This window comes from Schistocerca gregaria, unplaced genomic scaffold, assembly GCF_023897955.1.
Source record: "Schistocerca gregaria isolate iqSchGreg1 unplaced genomic scaffold, iqSchGreg1.2 ptg000047l, whole genome shotgun sequence".
NCBI lineage: Eukaryota > Metazoa > Arthropoda > Insecta > Orthoptera > Acrididae > Schistocerca > Schistocerca gregaria.
In genome coordinates this window covers 3477074-3504825 of record NW_026061704.1, presented here as the reverse complement: position 1 = coordinate 3504825, position 27752 = coordinate 3477074, and positions in this window count along the sequence as shown.

The window sequence follows — 27752 nt, the reverse complement described above, 5'->3', positions numbered from 1 at the left end:
TAAAGCCAGATCGTCACATTGGCCGCTCTTCTCTCTGATTGGTTGTACTTATCGTCTGCAAAGCTATGTCGCGTACTGCGGTATTCGGAGACACTAAACGCACCATAGTAGAACACAGATGAAGCTTCTAAGATGATGTAATAGCCAGTAAGAAATAGTACAATTCAAGTTTTAGCTATCGTTATTGACTTTTTAGCTGGCTTTTTTGCCTTGGACATGAGCTATGACCTTAAGATTATGCATGAAAGGAGGACTAGCAGCCGAGTTGCACGGGAGATTGTGAAAAGTGTTCATATCTAGTAAAAACCTGAGAAATCCGTCCGTTTGCGTCATTTGTTATCGAATCGACTTAAAGCCAGATCGTCACATTGGCCGCTCTTCTCTCTGCAACCGTTGTACTTATCGTCTGCAAAGCTATGTCGCGTGCTGCGATATGCGGAGACACTAAAAGCACCATAGTAGAACACAGATGAACCTTCTAAGTTGATGTAATAGCCAGTAAGAAGTAGTACAATTCAAGTTTTAGATATTGATTATTGACTCTTTAGCTGGCTTTGGGGCCTTGGACATGATCTAGGACCTTAAGATTCTGCATGAAAGAAGGACTAGCAGCCGAGTTGCACGGGTGAATGTGAAAAGTGTTCACATGTAGTAAAAACCTGAGAAATCCGTCCGTTTTCGTCATTTGTTATCCAATCGACTTAAAGCCAGATCGTCACATTGGCCGCTCTTGTCTCTGAAACGGTTGTACTTATCGTCTGCAAAACTACGTCGCGTGCTGCGGTATGCGGAGAAACTAAAAGCACCGTAGTAGAACACAGATGAAGGTTCTAAGTTGATGTAATAGCCAGTAAGAAGTAGTCCAATTCAAGTTTTAGGAATCGATTATTGACTTTTTAGCTGGCTTTGGTGACTTGGACATGAGCTAGGACCTTAAGATTCTGCATAAAAGGAGGACTAGCAGCCGAGTTGCACGGGAGAATGTGAAAAGTGTTCATATGTAGTAAAAACCTGAGACATCCGTCCGTTTTCGTCATTTGTTATCGAATCGACTTAAAGCCAGATCGTAACATTGGCCGCTCTTCTCTCTAAAACGGTTGTACTTATCGTCTGCAAAGCTGTGTCGCGTGCTGCGGTATGCGGAGAAACTAAAAGCACCGTAGTAGAACATTGATGAAGGTTCTAAGTTGATGTAATAGCCAGTAAGAAGTAGTCCAATTCAAGTTTTAGGTATCGATTATTGACTTTTTAGCTGGCTTTGGTGCCTTGGACATGAGCTAGGACCTTAAGATTCTGCATAAAAGGAGGACTAGCAGCCGAGTTGCACGGGAGAATGTGAAAAGTGTTCATATGTAGTAAAAACCTGAGGAATCCGTCCGTTTTCGTCATTTGTTATCGAATCGACTTAAAGCCAGATCGTAACATTGGCCGCTCTTCTCTCTAAAATGGTTGTACTTATCGTCTGCAAAGCTATGTCGCGTGCTGCGGTATGCGGAGACACTAAAATCACCATAGCAGAACAAGGATGAAGCATCTAAGTTGATGTAATAGTCACTAAGAAGTAGTCCAATTCAAGTTTTAGGTATCGATTATTGACTTTTTAGCTGGCTTTGGTGACTTGGACATGAGCTAGGACCTTGAGATTCGGCAAGAAAGGAGGACTAGCAGCCGAGTTGCATGGGAGAATGTGAAAAGTGTTCATATGTAGTAAAAACCTGAGAAATCCGTCCGTTTTCGTCATTTGTTATCGAATCGACTTAAAGCCAGATCGTCACATTGGCCGCTCTTCTCTCTGATTGGTTGTACTTATCGTCTGCAAAGCTATGTCGCGTACTGCGGTATTCGGAGACACTAAACGCACCATAGTAGAACACAGATGAAGCTTCTAAGATGATGTAATAGCCAGTAAGAAATAGTACAATTCAAGTTTTAGATATCGTTATTGACTTTTTAGCTGGCTTTGGTGCCTTGGACATGAGCTAGGACCTTAAGATTATGCATGAAAGGAGGACTAGCAGCCGAGTTGCACGGGAGATTGTGAAAAGTGTTCATATCTAGTAAAAACCTGAGAAATCCGTCCGTTTGCGTCATTTGTTATCGAATCGACTTAAAGCCAGATCGTCACATTTGCCGCTCTTCTCTCTGCAACCGTTGTACTTATCGTCTGCAAAGCTATGTCGCGTGCTGCGATATGCGCAGACACTAAAAGCACCATAGTAGAACACAGATGAAGCTTCTAAGTTGATGTAATAACCAGTAAGAAGTAGTACAATTCAAGTTTTAGATATTGATTATTGACTCTTTAGCTGGCTTTGGGGCCTTGGACATGATCTAGGACCATAAGATTCTGCATGAAAGAAGGACTAGCAGCCGAGTTGCACGGGAGAATGTGAAAAGTGTTCACATGTAGTAAAAACCTGAGAAATCCGTCCGTTTTCGTCATTTGTTATCCAATCGACTTAAAGCCAGATCGTCACATTGGCCGCTCTTGTCTCTGAAAAGGTTGTACTTATCGTCTGCAAAACTATGTCGCGTGCTGCGGTATGCGGAGAAACTAAAAGCACCGTAGTAGAACACAGATGAAGGTTCTAAGTTGATCTAATAGCCAGTAAGAAGTAGTCCAATTCAAGTTTTAGGAATCGATTATTGACTTTTTAGCTGGCTTTGGTGCCTTGGACATGAGCTAGGACCTTAAGATTCTGCATAAAAGGAGGACTAGCTGCCGAGTTGCACGGGAGAATGTGAGAAGTGTTCATATGTAGTAAAAACCTGAGACATCCGTCCGTTTTCGTCATTTGTTATCGAATCGACTTAAAGCCAGATCGTAACATTGGCCGCTCTTCTCTCTAAAACGGTTGTACTTATCGTCTGCAAAGCTATGTCGCGTGCTGCGGTATGCGGAGACACTAAAATCACCATAGTAGAACACAGATGAAGCTTTTAAGTTGATGTAATAGTCAGTAAGAAATAGTAGAATTCAAGTTTTAGGTATCGATTATTGATTTTTAGCTGGCTTCGGTGCCTTGGACATGAGCTAGGACCTTAAGATTCTGCATGAAATTAGGACTAGCAGCCGAGTCTCACGGGAGAATGTGAAAGGTGTTCATATGTAGTAAAAACCTGAGAAATCGGTCCGTTTTCGTCATTTGTTATCGAATCGACTTATAGCCAGGTCGTCACATTGGCCGCTCTTCTCTCTGAAACGGTTGTACTTATCGTCTGCAAAGCTATGTCGCGTGCTGCGGTATGCAGGGACGCTAAAATCACCATAGTAGAACACAGATGAAGCTTCTAAGTTGATGCAATAGCCAGTAAGAAGTAGTACAATTCATGTTTTAGGTATCGATTATTGACTTTTTAGCTGGCTTCGGTGCCTTGGACATGAGCTAGGACCTTAAGATTCTGCATGAGAGGAGGACTAGCAGTGGAGTTGCACGGGAGAATGTGAAAAGTGTTCATATGTAGTAAAAACCTGAGAAATCCGTCCGTTTTCGTCATTTGTTATCGAATCGACTTAAAGCCAGATGGACACATTGGCCGCTCTTCTCTCTTAAACGGTTGTACTTATCGTCTGCAGAGCTATGTCGCGTGCTGCGGTATGTGGAGACACTAAAATCACCATAGTAGAACACAGATGAAGCTTCTAAGTTGATGTAATAGCCAGTAAGAAATAGTACAATTCAAGTTTTAGGTATCGATTATTGAATTTTTAGCTGGCTTTGGTGCCTTGGACATGAGCTAGGACCTTGAGATTCGGCATGAAAGGAGGACTAGCAGCCGAGTTGCACGGGAGAATGTGAAAAGTGTTCATATGTAGTAACAACCTGAGAAATCCGTCCGTTTTCGTCATTTGTTATCGAATCGACTTAAAGCCAGATCGTCACATTGGCCGCTCTTCTCTCTGAAACGGTTGTACTTATCGTCTGCAAAGCTATGACGCGTACTGCGATATTCGGAGACACTAAAAACACCATAGTAGAACACAGATGAAGCTCCTAAGATGATGTAATAGCCAGTAAGAAGTAGTACAATACAATTTTTAGGTATCGGTTATTGACATTTTAGCTGGCTTTGGTGCCTTGGACATGAGCCAGGACCTTAAGATTCTGCATGAAAGGAGGACTAGCAGCCGAGTTGCACGGGAGAATGTGAAAAGTGTTCATATGTAGTAAAAACCTGAGAAATCCGTCCGTTTTCGTCATTTGTTATCGAATCGACTTAAAGCCAGATCGTCACATTGGCCACTCTTCTCTCTGAAACGGTTGTACTTATTGTCTGCAAAGTTATGTCGCGTGCTGCGGTATGCGGAGACACGAAAATCATCATAGTAGAACACAGATAAAGCTTCTAAGTTGATGTAATAGCCAGTAAGAAGTAGTACAATTCAAGTTTTAGGTACCGATTATTGACTTTTTAGCTGGCTTTGGTGCCTTGGACATGAGCTAGGACCTTAAGATTCAGCATGAAAGTAGGACTACCAGCCGAGTTGCACGGGAGAATGTGAAAAATGTTCAAATGTAGTAAAAACCTGAGAAATCCGTCCGTTTTCGTCATTTGTTATCGAATCGACTTAAAGCCAAATCGGCACATTGGCCGCTCTGCTCTCTGAAACGTTTGTACTTATCGTCTGCAAAGCTATGTCGCCTACTGCGGTATTCGGAGACACTACACGCACCATAGTAGAACACAGATGAAGCTTCTAAGATGATATAATAGCCAGTAAGAAATAGTACAATTCAAGTTTTAGGTATAGTTATTGACTTTTTAGCTGGCTTTGGTGCCTTGGACATGAGCTATGACCTTAAGATTCTGCATGAAAGGAGGACTAGCACTCGAGTTGCACGGGAGAATGTGAAAAGTGTTCATATGTAGTAAAAACCTCAGAAATCCGTCCGTTTTCGTCATTTGTTATCGAATCGACTTAAAGCCAGATCGTCACATTTGCCGTTCTTCTCTCTGAATCCGTTGTACTTATTGTCTGCAAAGCTCTGTCGCGTGCTGCGGTATGCGGAGACACTAAAAGCACCATAGTAGAACACAGATGAAACTTCTAAGTTGATGTAATAGCCAGTAAGAAGTAGTACAATTCAAGTTTTAGATATTGATTATTGACTTTTTAGCTGGCTTTGGTGCCTTGGACATGATCTAGGACCTTAAGATTCTGCATGAAAGAAGGACTAGCAGCCGAGTTGCACGGGAGAATGTGAAAAGTGTTCATATGTAGTAAAAACCTGAGACATCCGTCCGTTTTCGTCATTTGTTATCGAATCGACTGAAAGCCAAATCGGCACATTGGCCGCTCTGCTCTCTGAAACGTTTGTACTTATCGTCTGCAAAGCTATGTCGCGTGCTGCGGTATGCGGAGACACTAAAAGCACCATAGTAGAACACAGATGAAGCTTCTAAGTTGATGTAATAGCCAGTAATAAGTAGTACAATTCAAGTTTTAGGTATCGGTTATTGACTTTTTAGCTGGCTTTGGTGCCTTGGACATGAGCTAGGACCTTAAGATTCTGCATGAAAGGAGGACTAGCAGCCGAGTTGCATGGGAATATGTGAAAAGTGTTCATATGTAGTAAAAACCTGAGAAATCCGTCCGTTTTCGTCATTTGTTATCGAATCGACTTAAAGCCAGATCGTCACATTGGCCGCTCTTCTCTCTGAACGGTTGTACTTATCGTCTGCAAAGCTATGTCGCGTACTGCGGTATTCGGAGACACTAAACGCACCATAGTAGAACACAGATGAAGCTTCTAAGATGATGTAATAGCCAGTAAGAAATAGTACAATTCAAGTTTTAGATATCGTTATTGACTTTTTAGCTGGCTTTGGTGCCTTGGACATGAGCTATGACCTTAAGATTATGCATGAAAGGAGGACTAGCAGCCGAGTTGCACGGGAGATTGTGAAAAGTGTTCATATCTAGTAAAAACCTGAGAAATCCGTCCGTTTGCGTCATTTGTTATCGAATCGACTTAAAGCCAGATCGTCACATTTGCCGCTCTTCTCTCTGCAACCGTTGTACTTATCGTCTGCAAAGCTATGTCGCGTGCTGCGATATGTGAAGACACTAAAAGCACCATAGTAGAACACAGATGAAGCTTCTAAGTTGATGTAATAGCCAGTAAGAAGTAGTACAATTCAAGTTTTAGATATTGATTATTGACTCTTTAGCTGGCTTTGGGGCCTTGGACATGATCTAGGACCTTAAGATTCAGCATGAAAGAAGGACTAGCAGCCGAGTTGCACGGGAGAATGTGAGAAGTGTTCATATGTAGTAAAAACCTGAGACATCCGTCCGTTTTCGTCATTTGTTATCGAATCGACTTAAAGCCAGATCGTCACATTGGCCGCTCTTCTCTCTGAAACGGTTGTACTTATCGTCTGCAAAGCTATGTCGCGTGCTGCGGTATGCAGGGACGCTAAAATCACCATAGTAGAACACAGAAGAAGCTTCTAAGTTGATGCTATAGCCAGTAAGAAGTAGTACAATTCATGTTTTAGGTATCGATTATTGACTTTTTAGCTGGCTTCGGTGCCTTGGACATGAGCTAGGACCTTAAGATTCTGCATGAGAGAAGGACTAGCAGAGGAGTTGCACGGGAGAATGTGAAAAGTGTTCATATGTAGTAAAAACCTGAGAAATCCGTCCGTTTTCGTCATTTGTTATCGAATCGACTTAAAGCCAGATGGACACATTGGCCGCTCTTCTCTCTTAAACGGTTGTACTTATCGTCTGCAGAGCTATGTCGCGTGCTGCGGTATGTGGAGACACTAAAATCACCATAGTAGAACACAGATGAAGCTTCTAAGTTGATGTAATAGCCAGTAAGAAATAGTACAATTCAAGTTTTAGGTATCGATTATTGACTTTTTAGCTGGCTTTGGTGCCTTGGACATGAGCTAGGACCTTGACATTCGGCATGAAAGGAGGACTAGCAGCCGTGTTGCACGGGAGAATGTGAAAAGTGTTCATATGTAGTAAAAACCTGAGAAATCCGTCCGTTTTCGTCATTTGTTATCGAATCGACTTAAAGCCAGATCGTCACATTGGCCGCTCTTCTCTCTGAAACGGTTGTACTTATCGTCTGCAAAGCTATGACGCGTACTGCGATATTCGGAGACACTAAAAACACCATAGTAGAACACAGATGAAGCTCCTAAGATGATGTAATAGCCAGTAAGAAGTAGTACAATACAATTTTTAGGTATCGGTTATTGACATTTTAGCTGGCTTTGGTGCCTTGGACATGAGCCAGGACCTTAAGATTCTGCATGAAAGGAGGACTAGCAGCCGAGTTGCACGGGAGAATGTGAAAAGTGTTCATATGTAGTAAAAACCTGAGAAATCCGTCCGTTTTCGTCATTTGTTATCGAATCGACTTAAAGCCAGATCGTCACATTGGCCACTCTTCTCTCTGAAACGGTTGTACTTATTGTCTGCAAAGTTATGTCGCGTGCTGCGGTATGCGGAGACACGAAAATCATCATAGTAGAACACAGATAAAGCTTCTAAGTTGATGTAATAGCCAGTAAGAAGTCGTACAATTCAAGTTTTAGGTATCGATTATTGACTTTTTAGCTGGCTTTGGTGCCTTGGACATGAGCTAGGACCTTAAGATTCAGCATGAAAGTAGGACTAGCATCCGAGTTGCACGGGAGAATGTGAAAAGTGTTCAAATGTAGTAAAAACCTGAGAAATCCGTCCGTTTTCGTCATTTGTTATCGAATCGACTTAAAGCCAAATCGGTACATTGGCCGCTCTGCTCTCTGAAACGTTTGTACTTATCGTCTGCAAAGCTATGTCGCCTACTGCGGTATTCGGAGACACTAAACGCACCATAGTAGAACACAGATGAAGCTACTAAGATGATATAATAGCCAGTAAGAAATAGTACAATTCAAGTTTTAGGTATAGTTATTGACTTTTTAGCTGGCTTTGGTGCCTTGGACATGAGCTATGACCTTAAGATTCTGCATGAAAGGAGGACTAGCACTCGAGTTGCACGGGAGAATGTGAAAAGTGTTCATATGTAGTAAAAACCTCAGAAATCCGTCCGTTTTCGTCATTTGTTATCGAATCGACTTAAAGTCAGATCGTCACATTTGCCGTTCTTCTCTCTGAATCCGTTGTACTTATCGTCTGCAAAGTTCTGTCGCGTGCTGCGGTATGCGGAGACACTAAAAGCACCATAGTAGAACACAGATGAAACTTCTAAGTTGATGTAATAGCCAGTAAGAAGTAGTACAATTCAAGTTTTAGATATTGATTATTGACTTTTTAGCTGGCTTTGTGCCTTGGACATGATCTAGGACCTTAAGATTCTGCATGAAAGAAGGACTAGCAGCCGCGTTGCACGGGAGAATGTGAAAAGTGTTCATATGTAGTAAAAACCTGAGACATCCGTCCGTTTTCGTCATTTGTTATCGAGTCGACTTAAAGCCAGATCGTAACATTGGCCGCTCTTCTCTCTAAAACGGTTGTACTTATCGTCTGCAAAGCTATGTCGCGTGCTGCGGTATGCGGAGACACTAAAATCACCATAGTAGAACACAGATGAAGCTTTTAAGTTGATGTAATAGCCAGTAAGAAGTAGTAGAATTCAAGGTTTAGGTATCGATTATTGATTTTTAGCTGGCTTCGGTGCCTTGGACATGAGCTAGGACCTTAAGATTCTGCATGAAATTAGGACTAGCAGCCGAGTTGCACGGGAGAATGTGAAAGGTGTTCATATGTAGTAAAAACCTGAGAAATCGGTCCGTTTTCGTCATTTGTTATCGAATCGACTTATAGCCAGCTCGTCACATTGGCCGCTCTTCTCTGTGAAACGGTTGTACTTATCGTCTGAAAAGCTATGTCGCGTGCTGCGGTATGCAGGGACGCTAAAATCACCATAGTAGAACACAGATGAAGCTTCTAAGTTGATGCAATAGCCAGTAAGAAGTAGTACAATTCATGTTTTAGGTATCGATTATTGACTTTTTAGCTGGCTTCGGTGCCTTGGACATGAGCTAGGACCTTAAGATTCTGCATGAGAGGAGGACTATCAGAGGAGTTGCACGGGAGAATGTGAAAAGTGTTCATATGTAGTAAAAACCTGAGAAATCCGTCCGTTTTCGTCATTTGTTACCGAATCGACTAAAAGCCAGATGGACACATTGGCCGCTCTTCTCTCTTAAACGGTTGTACTTATCGTCTGCAGAGCTATGTCGCGTGCTGCGGTATGTGGAGACACTAAAATCACCATAGTAGAACACAGATGAAGCTTCTAAGTTGATGTAATAGCCAGTAAGAAATAGTACAATTCAAGTTTTAGGTATCGATTATTGACATTTTAGCTGGCTTTGGTGCCTTGGACATGAGCTAGGACCTTGAGATTCGGCATGAAAGGAGGACTAGCAGCCGAGTTGCACGGGAGAATGTGAAAAGTGTTCATATGTAGTAAAAACCTGAGAAATCCGTCCGTTTTCGTCATTTGTTATCGAATCGACTTAAAGCCAGATCGTCACATTGGCCGCTCTTCTCTCTGAAACGGTTGTACTTATTGTCTGCAAAGTTATGTCGCGTGCTGCGGTATGCGGAGACACGAAAATCATCATTGTAGAACACAGATAAAGCTTCTAAGTTGATGTAATAGCCAGTAAGAAGTAGTACAATTCAAGTTTTAGGTATCGATTATTGACTTTTTAGCTGGCTTTGGTGCCTTGGACATGAGCTAGGACCTTAAGATTCAGCATGAAAGAAGGACTAGCAGCCGAGTTGCACGGGAGAATGTGAAAAGTGTTCAAATGTAGTAAAAACCTGAGAAATCCGTCCGTTTTCGTCATTTGTTATCGAATCGACTTAAAGCCAAATCGGCACATTGGCCGCTCTGCTCTCTGAAACGTTTGTACTTATCGTCTGCAAAGCTATGTCGCCTACTGCGGTATTCGGAGACACTAAACGCACCATAGTAGAACACAGATGAAGCTTCTAAGATGATATAATAACCAGTAAGAAATAGTACAATTCAAGTTTTAGGTATAGTTATTGACTTTTTAGCTGGCTTTGGTGCCTTGGACATGATCTAGGAGCTTAAGATTCTGCATGAAAGAAGGACTAGCAGCCGAGTTGCACGGGAGAATGTGAAAAGTGTTCATATGTAGTAAAAACCAACCTGAGAAATCCGTCCGTTTTCGTCATTTGTTATCGAATCGACTTAAAGCCAAATCATCACATTGGCAGCTCTGCTCTCTGAAACGGTTGTTCTTATCGTCTGCAAAGCTATGTCGCGTACTGCGGTATTCGGAGACACTAAAAGCACCATAGTAGAACACAGATGAAGCTTCTAAGTTGATGTAATAGCCAGTAAGAAGTAGTAGAATTCAAGTTGTAGGTATCGATTATTGACTTTTTAGGTGGCTTTGGAGCCTTGGACATGGGCTAGGACCTTAAGATTCTGCATGAAAGGAGGACTAGCAGCCAAGTTGCACGGGAGAATGTGAAAGTGTTCATATGTAGTAAAAACCTGAGATATCTGTCCGTTTTCGTCATTTGTTATCGAATCGACTTAAAGCCAGATGGTCACATTGGCCGCTCTGCTCTCTGAAACGGTTGTACTTATCGTTTGCAAAGCTAGGTCGTCTGCTGCGGTATGCGGAGACACTAAAAGCACCATAGTAGAACACAGATGAAGCTTCTAAGTTGATGTAATAGCTAGTAAGAAGTAATCCAATTCAAGTTTTAGGTATCTATTATTGACTTTTTAGCTGGCTTTGGTGCCTTGGACATGAGCTAGGACCTTAAGATTCTGCATAAAAGGAGGACTAGCTGCCCAGTTGCACGGGAGAATGTGAAAAGTGCTCATATGTAGTAAAAACCTGAGACATCCGTCCGTTTTCGTCATTTGTTATCGAATAGACTTAAAGCCAGATCGTCACATTGGCCGCTCTTCTCCCTGAAACCGGTGTACTTATCGTCTGCAAAGCTATGTCGCGTGCTGCGGTATGCGGAGACACTAAAAGCACCATAGTAGAACACAGATGAAGCTTTTAAGTTGACGTAATAGCCAGTAAGAAGTAGAATTCAAGTTTTAGGTATCGATTATTGACTTTTTAGATGGCTTCGGTGCCTTGGACATGAGCTAGGACCTTAAGATTCTGCATGAAATTAGGACTAGCAGCCGAGTTGCACGGGAGAATGTGAAAGGTGTTCATATGTAGTAAAAACCTGAGAAATCGGTCCGTTTTCGTCATTTGTTATCGAATCGACTTATAGCCTGATCGTCACATTGGCCGCTCTTCTCTCTGAAACGGTTGTACTTATCGTCTGCAAAGCTATGTCGCGTACTGTTGTATTCGGAGACACTAAACGCACCATAGTAGAACACAGATGAAGCTCCTAAGATGATATAATAGCCAGTAAAAAGTAGTCCAATTCAAGTTTTAGGTATCGATTATTGACTTTTTAGCTGGCTTTGGTGCCTTGGACATGAGCTAGGACCTTAAGATTCTGCATGAAAGGAGCACTAGCACCCGAGTTGCACAGGAGAATGTGATAAGTGTTCATATGTAGTAAAAACCTGAGAAATCCGTCCGTTTTCGTCATTTGTTATCTAATCGACTTAAAGCCAGATCGTCACATTTGCCGTTCTTCTCTCTGAAACCGTTGTACTTATCGTCTGCAAAGCTATGTCGCGTGCTGCGGTATGCGGTGACACGAAAAGCACCATAGTAGAACACAGATGAAGCTTCTAAGTTGATGTAATAGCCAGTAAAAAGTAGTCCAATTCAAGTTTTAGGTATCGATTATTGACTTTTTAGCTGGCTTTGGTGCCTTGGACATGAGCTAGGACCTTAAGATTCTGCATAAAAGGAGGACTAGCAGCCGAGTTGCACGGGAGAATGTGAAAAGTGTTCATATGTAGTAAAAACCTGAGACATCCGTCAGTTTTCGTCATTTGTTATCGAATTGACTTAAAGCCAGATGGTCACATTGGCCGCTCTTCTCTCTGAAACGGTTGTACTTATCGTCTGCAAAGCTATGTCGCATGCTGCGGTATGTGGAGACACTAAAATCACCATAGTAGAACATAGATGAAGCTTCTAAGTTGATGTAATAGCCAGTAAGAAGTAGTACAATTCAAGTTTTAGGTATCGATTATTGACTTTTTAGCTGGCTTTGGTGCCTTGGACATGAGCTAGGTCCTTAAGATTCTGCATGAAAGGAGGACTAGCAGCCAAGTTGCACGGGAGAATGTGAAAAGTGTTCAAATGTAGTAAAAACCTGAGAAATCCGTCCGTTTTCGTCATTTGTTATCGAATCGACTTAAAGCCAAATCGGCACATTGGCCGCTCTGCTCTCTGAAACGTTTGTACTTATCGTCTGCAAAGCTATGTCGCCTACTGCGGTATTCGGAGACACTAAACGCACCATAGTAGAACACAGATGAAGCTTCTAAGATGATATAATAGCCAGTAAGAAATAGTACAATTCAAGTTTTAGGTATAGTTATTGACTTTTTAGCTGGCTTTGGTGCCTTGGACATGAGCTATGACCTTAAGATTCTGCATGAAAGGAGGACTAGCACTCGAGTTGCACGGGAGAATGTGAAAAGTGTTCATATGTAGTAAAAACCTCAGAAATCCGTCCGTTTTCGTCATTTGTTATCGAATCGACTTAAAGCCAGATCGTCACATTTGCCGTTCTTCTCTCTGAATCCGTTGTACTTATCGTCTGCAAAGCTATGTCGCGTGCTGCGGTATGCGGAGACACTAAAAGCACCATAGTGGAACACAGATGAAGCTTCTAAGTTGATGTAATAGCCAGTAAGAAATAGTACAATTCAAGTTTTAGGTATCGTTATTGACTTTTTAGCTGGCTTTGGTGCCTTGGACATGAGCTATGACCTTAAGATTCTGCATGAAAGGAGGACTAGCAGCCGAGTTGCACGGGAGAATGTGAAAAGTGTTCATATGTAGTAAAAACCTGAGAAATCCGTCCGTTTTCGTCATTTGTTATCGAATCGACTTAAAGCCAGATCGTCACATTGGCCGCTCTTCTCTCTGAAACGGTTGTACTTACCGTCTGCAGAGCTATTTCGCGTGCTGCGGTATGCAGAGACACTAAAAGCACCATAGTAGAACACAGATGGTACTTCCAAGATAATGTAATAGCCAGTAAGAAATAGTAAAATTCAACTTTTAGGTACTGATTATTGACTTTTTAGCTGGCTTTGGTGCCTTGGACATGAGGTAGGACCTTGAGATTCTACATGAAAGGAGGACTAGCAGCCGAGTTGCACGGGAGAATGTGAAAAGTGTTCATATGTAGTAAAAACCTGAGAAATCTGTTCGTTTTCGTCATTTGTTATCGAATCGACTTAAAGCCAGATGGTCACATTGGCCGCTCTTCTCTCTGAAACGGTTGTACTTACCGTCTGCAGAGCTATGTCGCGTGCTGCGGTATGCAGAGACACTAAAAGCACCATAGTAGAACACAGATGATACTTCCAAGTTAATGTAATAGCCAGTAATAAATAGTAAAATTCAACTTTTAGGTACTGATTATTGACTTTTTAGCTGGCTTTGGTGCCTTGGACATGAGCTAGGACCTTAAGATTCTGCATGAAAGGAGGACTAGCAGCCTAATTGCACGGGAGAATGTGAAAAGTGTTCAAATAGAGTAAAAACCTGAGAAATCCGTTCGTTTTCGTCTTTTGTTATCGAATCGACTTAAAGCCAGATCGTCACATTGGCCGCTCTTCTCTCTGAAACGGTTGTACTTATCGTCTGCAAAGCTATGTCGCGTACTGCGGTATTCGGAGACACTAAAAGCACCATAGTAGAACACAGATGAAGCTTCTAAGATGATGTAATAGGCAGTAAGAAATAGTACAATTCAAGTTTTAGGAATCGGTTATTGCCTTTTTACCCTTGTTTGGTGACTTCGACATGAGCTAGCACCTTAAGATTCTGCATGAAAGGAGGACTAGCAGCCGAGTTGCACGGGAGAATGTGTAAAGTGTTCATATGTAGTAAAAACCTGAGAAATCCGTTCGTTTTCGTCATTTGTTATCGAATCGACTTAAAGCCAGATGGTCACATTGGCCGCTCTTCTCTCTGAAACGGTTGTACTTACAGTCTGCAGAGCTATGTCGCGTGCTGCGGTAAGCAGAGACACTAAAAGCACCATAGTAGAACACAGATGATACTTCCAAGTTGGTGTAATAGCCAGTAAGAAGTAGTAAAATTCAAGTTTTAGGTACTGATTATTGACTTTTTAGCTGGCTTTGGTGCCTTGGACATGAGCTAGGACCTTAAGATTCTTCATGAAAGGAGGAGTAGCAGCCGAGTTGCACGGGAGAATGTGAAAAGTGTTCATATGTAGTAAAAACCTGAGAAATCCTTCCGTTTTCGTGATTTGTTATCGAATCGACTTATAGCCAGATCGTCACATTGGCCGCTCTTCTCTCTGAAACGGTTGTACTTATCGTCTGCAAAGCTATGTCGCGTGCTGCGGTATGCGGAGACACTAAAAGCACCATAGTGGAACACAGATGAAGCTTCTAAGTTGATGTAATAGCCAGTAAGAAATAGTACAATTCAAGTTTTAGGTATCGTTATTGACTTTTTAGCTGGCTTTGGTGCCTTGGACATGAGCTATGACCTTAAGATTCTGCATGAAAGGAGGACTAGCAGCCGAGTTGCACGGGAGAATGTGAAAAGTGTTCATATGTAGTAAAAACCTAAGAAATCCGTCCGTTTTCGTCATTTGTTATCGAATCGACTTAAAGCCAGATCGTCACATTGGCCGCTCTTCTCTCTGAGACGGTTGTACTTATTGTCTGCAAAGCTATGTCGCGTGCTGCGCTATGCGGAGACACTAAAAGCACCATAGTAGAACACAGATGAAGCTTCTAAGTTGATGTAATAGCCAGTATTAAGTAGTACAATTCAAGTTTTAGGTACCGGTTATTGAATTTTTAGCTGGCTTTGGTGCCTTGGACATGAGCTAGGACCTTAAGATTCTGCATGAAAGGAAGACTAGCAGCCGAGTTGCACGGGAGAATGTAAAAGTGTTCAAATGTAGTAAAAACCTGAGAAATCCGTCCGTTTTCGTCATTTGTTATCGAATCGACTTAAAGCCAGATCGTCACATTGGCCGCTCTTCTCTCTGAAATGGTTGTACTTATGGTCTGCAAAACTATGTCGCGTGCAGCGGTGTGCGGAGACACGAAAATCATCATAGTAGAACACAGATGAAGCTTCTAAGTTGATGTAATAGCCAGTAAGAACTAGTACAATTCAAGTTTTAGGTATCGATTATTGACTTTTTAGCTCGCTCTGGTGCCTTGGACATGTGCTAGGACCTTAAGATTCTGCATGAATGGAGGACTAGCTGCCTAATTGCCCGGTAGGATGTGAAAAGTGTTATTATAGAGTAAAAACCTGAGAAATCCGTTCGTTTTCGTCATTTGTTATCGAATCGACTTAAAGCCAGATGGTCACATTGGGCGCTCTTCTCTCTGAAACGGTTGTACTTACCGTCTGCAGAGCTATTTCGCGTGCTGCGGTATGCAGAGACACTAAAAGCACCATAGTAGAACACAGATGATACTTCCAAGTTGATGTAATAGCCAGTAAGAAGTAGTAAAATTCAAGTTTTAGATACTGATTATTGACTTTTTAGCTGGCTTTGGTGCCTTGGACATGAGCTAGGACCTTAAGATTCTGCATGAAAGGAGGACTAGCAGCCGAGTTGCACGAGAGAATGTGAAAAGTGTTCATATGTAGTAAAAACCTGAGAAATCCGTTCGTTTTCGTCATTTGTTATCGAATCGACTTAAAGCCAGATGGTCACATTGGCCGCTCTTCTCTCTGAAACGGTTGTACTTACCGTCTGCAGAGCTATGTCGCGTGCTGCGGTATGCAGAGACACTAAAAGCACCATAGTAGAACACAGATGATACTTCCAAGTTAATGTAATAGCCAGTAATAAATAGTAAAATTCAACTTTTAGGTACTGATTATTGACTTTTTAGCTGGCTTTGGTGCCTTGGACATGAGCTAGGACCTTAAGATTCTGCATGAAAGGAGGACTAGCAGCCTAATTGCACGGGAGAATGTGAAAAGTGTTCATATAGAGTAAAAACCTGAGAAATCCGTTCGTTTTCGTCTTTTGTTATCGAATCGACTTAAAGCCAGATCGCCACATTGGCCGCTCTTCTCTCTGAAACGGTTGTACTTATCGTCTGCAAAGCTATGTCGCGTACTGCGGTATTCGGAGACACTAAAAGCACCATAGTAGAACACAGATGAAGCTTCTAAGATGATGTAATAGGCAGTAAGAAATAGTACAATTCAAGTTTTAGGAATCGGTTATTGCCTTTTTACCCTTGTTTGGTGACTTCGACATGAGCTAGCACCTTAAGATTCTGCATGAAAGGAGGACTAGCAGCCGAGTTGCACGGGAGAATGTGTAAAGTGTTCATATGTAGTAAAAACCTGAGAAATCCGTTCGTTTTCGTCATTTGTTATCGAATCGACTTAAAGCCAGATGGTCACATTGGCCGCTCTTCTCTCTGAAACGGTTGTACTTACAGTCTGCAGAGCTATGTCGCGTGCTGCGGTAAGCAGAGACACTAAAAGCACCATAGTAGAACACAGATGATACTTCCAAGTTGGTGTAATAGCCAGTAAGAAGTAGTAAAATTCAAGTTTTAGGTACTGATTATTGACTTTTTAGCTGGCTTTGGTGCCTTGGACATGAGCTAGGACCTTAAGATTCTTCATGAAAGGAGGAGTAGCAGCCGAGTTGCACGGGAGAATGTGAAAAGTGTTCATATGTAGTAAAAACCTGAGAAATCCGTCCGTTTTCGTGATTTGTTATCGAATCGACTTATAGCCAGATCGTCACATTGGCCGCTCTTCTCTCTGAAACGGTTGTACTTATCGTCTGCAAAGCTATGTCGCGTGCTGCGGTATGCGGAGACACTAAAAGCACCATAGTGGAACACAGATGAAGCTTCTAAGTTGATGTAATAGCCAGTAAGAAATAGTACAATTCAAGTTTTAGGTATCGTTATTGACTTTTTAGCTGGCTTTGGTGCCTTGGACATGAGCTATGACCTTAAGATTCTGCATGAAAGGAGGACTAGCAGCCGAGTTGCACGGGAGAATGTGAAAAGTGTTCATATGTAGTAAAAACCTGAGAAATCCGTCCGTTTTCGTCATTTGTTATCGAATCGACTTAAAGCCAGATCGTCACATTGGCCGCTCTTCTCTCTGAAACGGTTGTACTTACCGTCTGCAGAGCTATTTCGCGTGCTGCGGTATGCAGAGACACTAAAAGCACCATAGTAGAACACAGATGGTACTTCCAAGATAATGTAATAGCCAGTAAGAAATAGTAAAATTCAACTTTTAGGTACTGATTATTGACTTTTTAGCTGGCTTTGGTGCCTTGGACATGAGGTAGGACCTTGAGATTCTACATGAAAGGAGGACTAGCAGCCGAGTTGCACGGGACAATGTGAAAAGTGTTCATATGTAGTAAAAACCTGAGAAATCCGTCCGTTTTCGTCATTTGTTATCGAATCGACTTAAAGCCAGATCGTCACATTGGCCGCTCTTCTCTCTGAAACGGTTGTACTTATCGTCTGCAAAGCTATGTCGCGTGCTGCGGTGTGCGGAGGCACTAAAAGCACCATAGTAGAACACAGATGAAGCTTCTAAGATGATGTAATAGAAAGTAATAAGTTGTACAATTCAAGTTTTAGGTATTGATTTTTGACTTTTTAGCTGGCTTTGGTGCCTTGGACATGAGCTAAGACCTTAAGATTCTTCATGAAAGGAGGAGTAGCAGCCGAGTTGCACGGGAGAATGTGAAAAGTGTTCATATGTAGTAAAAACCTGAGAAATCCGTCCGTTTTCGTGATTTGTTATCGAATCGACTTATAGCCAGATCGTCACATTGGCCGCTCTTCTCTCTGAAACGGTTGTACTTATCGTCTGCAAAACTATGTCGCGTGCTGCGGTATGCGGAGACACGAAAATCATCATAGTAGAACACAGATGAAGCTTCTAAGTTGATGTAATAGCCAGTAAGAACTAGTACAATTCAAGTTTTAGGTATCGATTATTGACTTTTCAGCTCGCTCTGGTGCCTTGGACATGAGCTAGGACCTTAAGATTCTGCATGAATGGAGGACTAGCTGCCTAATTGCCCGGTAGAATGTGAAAAGTGTTATTATAGAGTAAAAACCTGAGAAATCCGTTCGTTTTCGTCATTTGTTATCGAATCGACTTAAAGCCAGATGGTCACATTGGCCGCTCTTCTCTCTGAAACGGTTGTACTTACCGTCTGCAGTGATATTTCGCGTGCTGCGGTATGCAGAGACACTAAAAGCACCATAGTAGAACACAGATGATACTTCCAAGTTGATGTAATAGCCAGTAAGAAGTAGTAAAATTCAAGTTTTAGATACTGATTATTGACTTTTTAGCTGGCTTTGGTGCCTTGGACATGAGCTAGGACCTTAAGATTCTGCATGAAAGGAGGACTAGCAGCCGAGTTGCACGGGAGAATGTGAAAAGTGTTCATATGTAGTAAAAACCTGAGAAATCCGTTCGTTTTCGTCATTTGTTATCGAATCGACTTAAAGCCAGATGGTCACATTGGCCGCTCTTCTCTCTGAAACGGTTGTACTTACCGTCTGCAGAGCTATGTCGCGTGCTGCGGTATGCAGAAACACTAAAAGCACCATAGTAGAACACAGATGATACTTCCAAGTTAATGTAATAGCCAGTAAGAAATAGTAAAATTCAACTTTTAGGTACTGATTATTGACTTTTTAGCTGGCTTTGGTGCCTTGGACATGAGCTAGGACCTTAAGATTCTGCATGAAAGGAGGACTAGCAGCCTAATTGCACGGGAGAATGTGAAAAGTGTTCATATAGAGTAAAAACCTGAGAAATCCGTTCGTTTTCGTCTTTTGTTATCGAATCGACTTAAAGCCAGATCGTCACATTGGCCGCTCTTCTCTCTGAAACGGTTGTACTTATCGTCTGCAAAGCTATGTCGCGTACTGCGGTATTCGGAGACACTAAAAGCACCATAGTAGAACACAGATGAAGCTTCTAAGATGATGTAATAGGCAGTAAGAAATAGTACAATTCAAGTTTTAGGAATCGGTTATTGCCTTTTTACCCTTGTTTGGTGACTTCGACATGAGCTAGCACCTTAAGATTCTGCATGAAAGGAGGACTAGCAGCCGAGTTGCACGGGAGAATGTGTAAAGTGTTCATATGTAGTAAAAACCTGAGAAATCCGTCCGTTTTCGTGATTTGTTATCGAATCGACTTATAGCCAGATCGTCACATTGGCCGCTCTTCTCTCTGAAACGGTTGTACTTATCGTCTGCAAAGCTATGTCGCGTGCTGCGGTATGCGGAGACACTAAAAGCACCATAGTGGAACACAGATGAAGCTTCTAAGTTGATGTAATAGCCAGTAAGAAATAGTACAATTCAAGTTTTAGGTATCGTTATTGACTTTTTAGCTGGCTTTTGTGCCTTGGACATGAGCTATGACCTTAAGATTCTGCATGAAAGGAGGACTAGCAGCCGAGTTGCACGGGAGAATGTGAAAAGTGTTCATATGTAGTAAAAACCTGAGAAATCCGTCCGTTTTCGTCATTTCTTATCGAATCGACTTAAAGCCAGATCGTCACATTGGCCGCTCTTTTCTCTGAGACGGCTGTACTTATCGTCTGCAAAGCTATGTCGCGTGCTGCGCTATGCGGAGACACTAAAAGCACCATAGTAGAACACAGATGAAGCTTCTAAGTTGATGTAATAGCCAGTATTAAGTAGTACAATTCAAGTTTTAGGTACCGGTTATTGACTTTTTAGCTGGCTTTGGTGCCTTGGACATGAGCTAGGACCTTAAGATTCTGCATGAAAGGAGGACTAGCAGCCGAGTTGCACGGGAGAATGTAAAAGTGTTCAAATGTAGTAAAAACCTGAGAAATCCGTCCGTTTTCGTCATTTGTTATCGAATCGACTTAAAGCCAGATCGTCACATTGGCCGCTCTTCTCTCTGAAATGGTTGTACTTATCGTCTGCAAAACTATGTCGCGTGCTGCGGTATGCGGAGACACGAAAATCATCATAGTAGAACACAGATGAAGCTTCTAAGTTGATGTAATAGCCAGTAAGAACTAGTACAATTCAAGTTTTAGGTATCGATTATTGACTTTTTAGCTGGCTTTGGTGCCTTGGACATGAGCTAGGACCTTAAGATTCTGCATGAAAGGAGGACTAGCTGCCTAATTGCCCGGTAGAATCTGAAAAGTGTTATTATAGAGTAAAAACCTGAGAAATCCGTTCGTTTTCGTCATTTGTTATCGAATCGACTTAAAGCCAGATGGTCACATTGGCCGCTCTTCTCTCTGAAACGGTTGTACTTACCGTCTGCAGAGCTATGTCGCGTGCTGCGGTATGCAGAGACACTAAAAGCACAATGGTAGAACACAGATGATACTTCCAAGTTGATGTAATAGCCAGTAAGAAGTAGTAAAATTCAAGTTTTAGATACTGATTATTGACTTTTTAGCTGGCTTTGGTACCTTGGACATGAGCTAGGACCTTAAGATTCTGCATGAAAGGAGGACTAGCAGCCGAGTTGCATGGGAGAATGTGAAAAGTGTTCATATGTAGTAAAAACCTGAGAAATCCGTTCGTTTTCGTCTTTTGTTATCGAATCGACTTAAAGCCAAATCGTCACATTGGCCGCTCTTCTCTCTGAAACGGTTGTACTTATCGTCTGCAAAGCTATGTCGCGTACTGCGGTATTCGGAGACACTAAAAGCACCATAGTAGAACACAGATGAAGCTTCTAAGATGATGTAATAGGCAGTAAGAAATAGTACAATTCAAGTTTTAGGAATCGGTTATTGCCTTTTTACCTTGTTTGGTGACTTGGACATGAGCTAGCACCTTAAGATTCTGCATGAAAGGAGGACTAGCAGCCGAGTTGCACGGGAGAATGTGTAAAGTGTTCATATGTAGTAAAAACCTGAGAAATCCGTTCGTTTTCGTCATTTGTTATCGAATCGACTTAAAGCCAGATGGTCACATTGGCCGCTCTTCTCTCTGAAACGGTTGTACTTACCGTCTGCAGAGCTATGTCGCGTGCTGCGGTAAGCAGAGACACTAAAAGCACCATAGTAGAACACAGATGATACTTCCAAGTTGGTGTAATAGCCAGTAAGAAGTAGTAAAATTCAAGTTTTAGGTACTGATTATTGACTTTTTAGCTGGCTTTGGTGCCTTGGACATGAGCTAGGACTTTAAGATTCTTCATGAAAGGAGGAGTAGCAGCCGAGTTGCACGGGAGAATGTGAAAAGTGTTCATATGTAGTAAAAACCTGAGAAATCCGTCCGTTTTCGTGATTTGTTATCGAATCGACTTATAGCCAGATCGTCACATTGGCCGCTCTTCTCTCTGAAACGGTTGTACTTATCGTCTGCAAAGCTATGTCGCGTGCTGCGGTATGCGGAGACACTAAAAGCACCATAGTGGAACACAGATGAAGCTTCTAAGTTGATGTAATAGCCAGTAAGAAATAGTACAATTCAAGTTTTAGGTATCGTTATTGACTTTTTAGCTGGCTTTGGTGCCTTGGACATGAGCTATGACCTTAAGATTCTGCATGAAAGGAGGACTAGCAGCCGAGTTGCACGGGAGAATGTGAAAAGTGTTCATAAGTAGTAAAAACCTGAGAAATCCGTCCGTTTTCGTCATTTGTTATCGAATCGACTTAAAGCCAGATCGTCACATTGGCCGCTCTTCTCTCTGAGACGGTTGTACTTATCGTCTGCAAAGCTATGTCGCGTGCTGCGCTATGCGGAGACACTAAAAGCACCATAGTAGAACACAGATGAAGCTTCTAAGTTGATGTAATAGCCAGTATTAAGTAGTACAATTCAAGTTTTAGGTACCGGTTATTGACTTTTTAGCTGGCTTTGGTGCCTTGGACATGAGCTAGGACCTTAAGATTCTGCATGAAAGGAGGACTAGCAGCCGAGTTGCACGGGAGAATGTGAAAAGTGTTCATATGTAGTAAAAACCTGAGAAATCCGTTCGTTTTCGTCATTTGTTATCGAATCGACTTAAAGCCAGATGGTCACATTGGCCGCTCTTCTCTCTGAAACGGTTGTACTTACCGTCTGCAGAGCTATGTCGCGTGCTGCGGTATGCAGAGACACTAAAAGCACCATAGTAGAACACAGATGATACTTCCAAGTTAATGTAATAGCCAGTAAAAAATAGTAAAATTCAACTTTTAGGTACTGATTATTGACTTTTTAGCTGGCTTTGGTGCCTTGGACATGAGCTAGGACCTTAAGATTCTGCATGAAAGGAGGACTAGCAGCCTAATTGCACGGGAGAATGTGAAAAGTGTTCATATAGAGTAAAAACCTGAGAAATCCGTTCGTTTTCGTCTTTTGTTATCGAATCGACTTAAAGCCAAATCGTCACATTGGCCGCTCTTCTCTCTGAAACGGTTGTACTTATCGTCTGCAAAGCTATGTCGCGTACTGCGGTATTCGGAGACACTAAAAGCACCATAGTAGAACACAGATGAAGCTTCTAAGATGATGTAATAGGCAGTAAGAAATTGTACAATTCAAGTTTTAGGAATCGGTTATTGCCTTTTAACCCTTGTTTGGTGACTTGGACATGAACTAGGACCTTAAGATTCTGCATGAAAGGAGGACTAGCAGCCGAGTTGCACGGGAGAATGTGTAAAGTGTTCATATGTAGTAAAAACCTGAGAAATCCGTCCGTTTTCGTCATTTGTTATCGAATCGACTTAAAGCCAGATCGTCACATTGGCCGCTCTTCTCTCTGAGACGGTTGTACTTATCGTCTGCAAAGCTATGTCGCGTGCTGCGCTATGCGGAGACACTAAAAGCACCATAGTAGAACACAGATGAAGCTTCTAAGTTGATGTAATAGCCAGTATTAAGTAGTACAATTCAAGTTTTAGGTACCGGTTATTGACTTTTTACCTGGCTTTGGTGCCTTTGACATGAGCTAGGACCTTAAGATTCTGCATGAAAGGAGGACTAGCAGCCGAGTTGCACGGGAGAATGTAAAAGGGTTCAAATGTAGTAAAAACCTGAGAAATCCGTCCGTTTTCGTCATTTGTTATCGAATCGACTTAAAGCCAGATCGTCACATTGGCCGCTCTTCTCTCTGAAACGGTTGTACTTATCGTCTGCAAAACTATGTCGCGTGCTGCGGTATGCGGAGACACGAAAATCATCATAGTAGAACACAGATGAAGCTTCTAAGTTGATGTAATAGCCAGTAAGAACTAGTACAATTCAAGTTTTAGGTATCGATTATTGACTTTTTAGCTGGCTTTGGTGCCTTGGACATGAGCTAAGACCTTAAGATTCTGCATGAAAGGAGGACTAGCTGCCTAATTGCACGGGAGAATGTGAAAAGTGTTCATATGTAGTAAAAACCTGAGAAATCCGTTCGTTTTCGTCATTTGTTATCGAATCGACTTAAAGCCAGATGGTCACATTGGGCGCTCTTCTCTCTGAAACGGTTGTACTTACCGTCTGCAGAGCTATGTCGCATGCTGCGGTATGCAGAGACACTAAAAGCACCATAGTAGAACACAGATGATACTTCCAAGTTGATGTAATAGCCAGTAAGAAATATTAAAATTCAAGTTTTAGGTACTGATTACTGACTTTTTAGCTGGCTTTGGTGCCTTGGACATGAGCTAGGACCTTAAGATTCTGCATGAAAGGAGGACTAGCAGCCGAGTTGCACGGGAGAATATGAAAAGTGTTCATATGTAGTAAAAACCTGAGAAATCCGTTCGTTTTCGTCATTTGTTATCGAATCGACTTAAAGCCAGATGGTCACATTGGCCGCTCTTCTCTCTGAAACGGTTGTACTTACCGTCTGCAAAGCTATGTCGCGTACTGCGGTATTCGGAGACACTAAAAGCACAATAGTAGAACACAGATGAAGCTTCTAAGATGATGTAATAGGCAGTAAGAAATAGTACAATTCAAGTTTTAGGAATCGGTTATTGTCTTTTTACCCTTGTTTGGTGACTTGGACATGAGCTAGCACCTTAAGATTCTGCATGAAAGGAGGACTAGCAGCCGAGTTGCACGGGAGAATGTGTAAAGTGTTCATATGTAGTAAAAACCTGAGAAATCCGTCCGTTTTCGTCATTTGTTATCGAATCGACTTAAAGCCAGATGGTCACATTGGCCGCTCTTCTCTCTGAAACGGTTGTACTTACCGTCTGCAGAGCTATGTCGCGTGCTGCGGTATGCAGAGACGCTAAAAGCACCATAGTAGAACACAGATGATACTTCCAAGTTGGAGTAATAGCCAGTAAGAAGTAGTAAAATTCAAGTTTTAGGTACTGATTATTGACTTTTCAGCTGGCTTTGGTGCCTTGGACATGAGCTAGGACCTTAAGATTCTGCATGAAAGGAGGACTAGCAGCCTAATTGCACGGGAGAATGTGAAAAGTGTTCATATAGAGTAAAAACCTGAGAAATCCGTTCGTTTTCGTCATTTGTTATCGAACCGACTTAAAGCCAGATGGTCACATTGGTCGCTCTTCTCTCTGAAACGGTTGTACTTACCGTCTGCAGAGCTATGTCGCGTGCTGCGGTATGCAGAGACACTAAAAGCACCATTGTAGAACACAGATGATACTTCCAAGTTGATGTAATAGCCAGTAAGAAGTAGTAAAATTCAATTTTTATGTACTGATTATTGACTTTTTAGCTGGCTTTGGTGCCTTGGACATGAGCTAGGACCTTAAGATTCTGCATGAAAGGAGGATTAGCAGCCGAGTTGCACGGGAGAATGTGAAAAGTGTTCATATGTAGTAAAAACCTGAGAAATCCGTTCGTTTTCGTCATTTGTTATCGAATCGACTTAAAGCCAGATGGTCACATTGGCCGCTCTTCTCTCTGAAACAGTTGTACTTACCGTCTGCAGAGCTATGTCGCGTGCTGCGGTATGCAGAGACACTAAAAGCACCATAGTAGAACACAGATGATACTTCCAAGTTAATGTAATAGCCAGTAAGAAATAGTAAAATTCAAGTTTTAGGTACTGATTATTGACTTTTTAGCTGGCTTTGGTGCCTTGGACATGAGCTAGGACCTTAAGATTCTGCATGAAAGGAGGACTAGCAGCCTAATTGCACGGGAGAATGTGAAAAGTGCTCATATAGAGTAAAAACCTGAGAAATCCGTTCGTTTTCGTCATTTGTTATCGAATCGACTTAAAGCCAAATCGTCACATTGGCCGCTCTTCTCTCTGAAACGGTTGTACTTATCGTCTGCAAAGCTATGTCGCGTACTGCGGTATTCGGAGACACTAAAAGCACCATAGTAGAACACAGATGAAGCTTCTAAGATGATGTAATAGGCAGTAAGAAATAGTACAATTCAAGTTTTAGGAATCGGTTATTGTCTTTTTACCCTTGTTTGGTGACTTGGACATGAGCTAGCACCTTAAGATTCTGCATGAAAGGAGGACTAGCAGCCGAGTTGCACGGGAGAATGTGTAAAGTGTTCATATGTAGTAAAAACCTGAGAAATCCGTTCGTTTTCGTCATTTGTTATCGAATCGACTTAAAGCCAGATGGTCACATTGGCCGCTCTTCTCTCTGAAACGGTTGTACTTACCGTCTGCAGAGCTATGTCGCGTGCTGCGGTATGCAGAGACACTAAAAGCACCATAGTAGAACACAGATGATACTTCCAAGTTGGTGTAATAGCCAGTAAGAAGTAGTACAATTCAAGTTTTAGGTATCGATTATTGATTTTTTAGCTGGCTTTGGTGCCTTGGACATGAGCTAGGACCTTAAGATTCTGCATGAAAGGAGGACTAGCAGCCGAGTTGCACGGGAGAATGTGAAAAGTATTCATATGTAGTAAAAACCTGAGAAATCCGTCCGTTATCGTCATTTGTTATCGAATCGACTTAAAGCCAGATCGTCACATTGGCCGCTCTTCTCTCTGAAACGGTTGTACTTATCGTCTTCAAAGCTATGTCGCGTGCTGCGGTATGCGGTGACACTAAAAGCACCATAGTAGAACACAGATGAAGCTTCTAAGTTGATGTAATAGCCAGTAAGAAGTAGTACAATTCAAGTTTTAGGCATCGATTATTGATTTTTTAGCTGGCTTTGGTGCCTTGGACATGAGCTAGGACCTTAAGATTCTGCATGAAAGGAGGACTAGCTGCCTAATTGCACGGGAGAATGTGAAAAGTGTTCATATGTAGTAAAAACCTGAGAAATCCGTTCGTTGTCGTCATTTGTTATCGAATCGACTTAAAGCCAGATGGTCACATTGGGCGCTCTTCTCTCTGAAACGGTTGTACTTACCGTCTGCAGAGCTATGTCGCGTGCTGCGGTATGCAGAGACACTAAAAGCACCATAGTAGAACACAGATGATACTTCCAAGTTGATGTAATAGCCAGTAAGAAATATTAAAATTCAAGTTTTAGGTACTGATTACTGACTTTTTAGCTGGCTTTGGTGCCTTGGACATGAGCTAGGACCTTAAGATTCTGCATGAAAGGAGGACTAGCAGCCGAGTTGCACGGGAGAATATGAAAAGTGTTCATATGTAGTAAAAACCTGAGAAATCCGTTCGTTTTCGTCATTTGTTATCGAATCGACTTAAAGCCAGATGGTCACATTGGCCGCTCTTCTCTCTGAAACGGTTGTACTTACCGTCTGCAGAGCTATGTCGCGTGCTGCGGTATGCAGAGACACTAAAAGCACCATAGTAGAACACAGATGATACTTCCAAGTTGATGTAATAGCCAGTAAGAAGTAGTAAAATTCAAGTTTTAGATACTGATTATTGACTTTTTAGCTGGCTTTGGTGCGTTGGACATGAGCTAGGACCTTAAGATTCTGCATGAAAGGAGGACTAGCAGCCGAGTTGCACGGGAGAATGTGAAAAGTGTTCATATGTAGTAAAAACCTGAGAAATCCGTTCGTTTTTGTCATTTGTTATCGAATCGACTTAAAGCCAGATGGTCACATTGGCCGCTCTTCTCTCTGAAACGGTTGTACTTACCGTCTGCAGAGCTATGTCGCGTGCTGCGGTATGCAGAGACACTAAAAGCACCATAGTAGAACACAGATGATACTTCCAAGTTAATGTAATAGCCAGTAATAAATAGTAAAATTCAACTTTTAGGTACTGATTATTGACTTTTTAGCTGGCTTTGGTGCCTTGGACATGAGCTAGGACCTTAAGATTCTGCATGAAAGGAGGACTAGCAGCCTAATTGCACGGGAGAATGTGGAAAGTGTTCATATAGAGTAAAAACCTGAGAAATCCGTTCGTCTTCGTCATTTGTTATCGAATCGACTTAAAGCCAAATCGTCACATTGGCCGCTCTTCTCTCTGAAACGGTTGTACTTATCGTCTGCAAAGCTATGTCGCGTACTGCGGTATTCGGAGACACTAAAAGCACCATAGTAGAACACAGATGAAGCTTCTAAGATGATGTAATAGGCAGTAAGAAATAGTACAATTCAAGTTTTAGGAATCGGTTATTGTCTTTTTACCCTTGTTTGGTGACTTGGACATGAGCTAGCACCTTAAGATTCTGCATGAAAGGAGGACTAGCAGCCGAGTTGCACGGGAGAATGTGTAAAGTGTTCATATGTAGTAAAAACCTGAGAAAT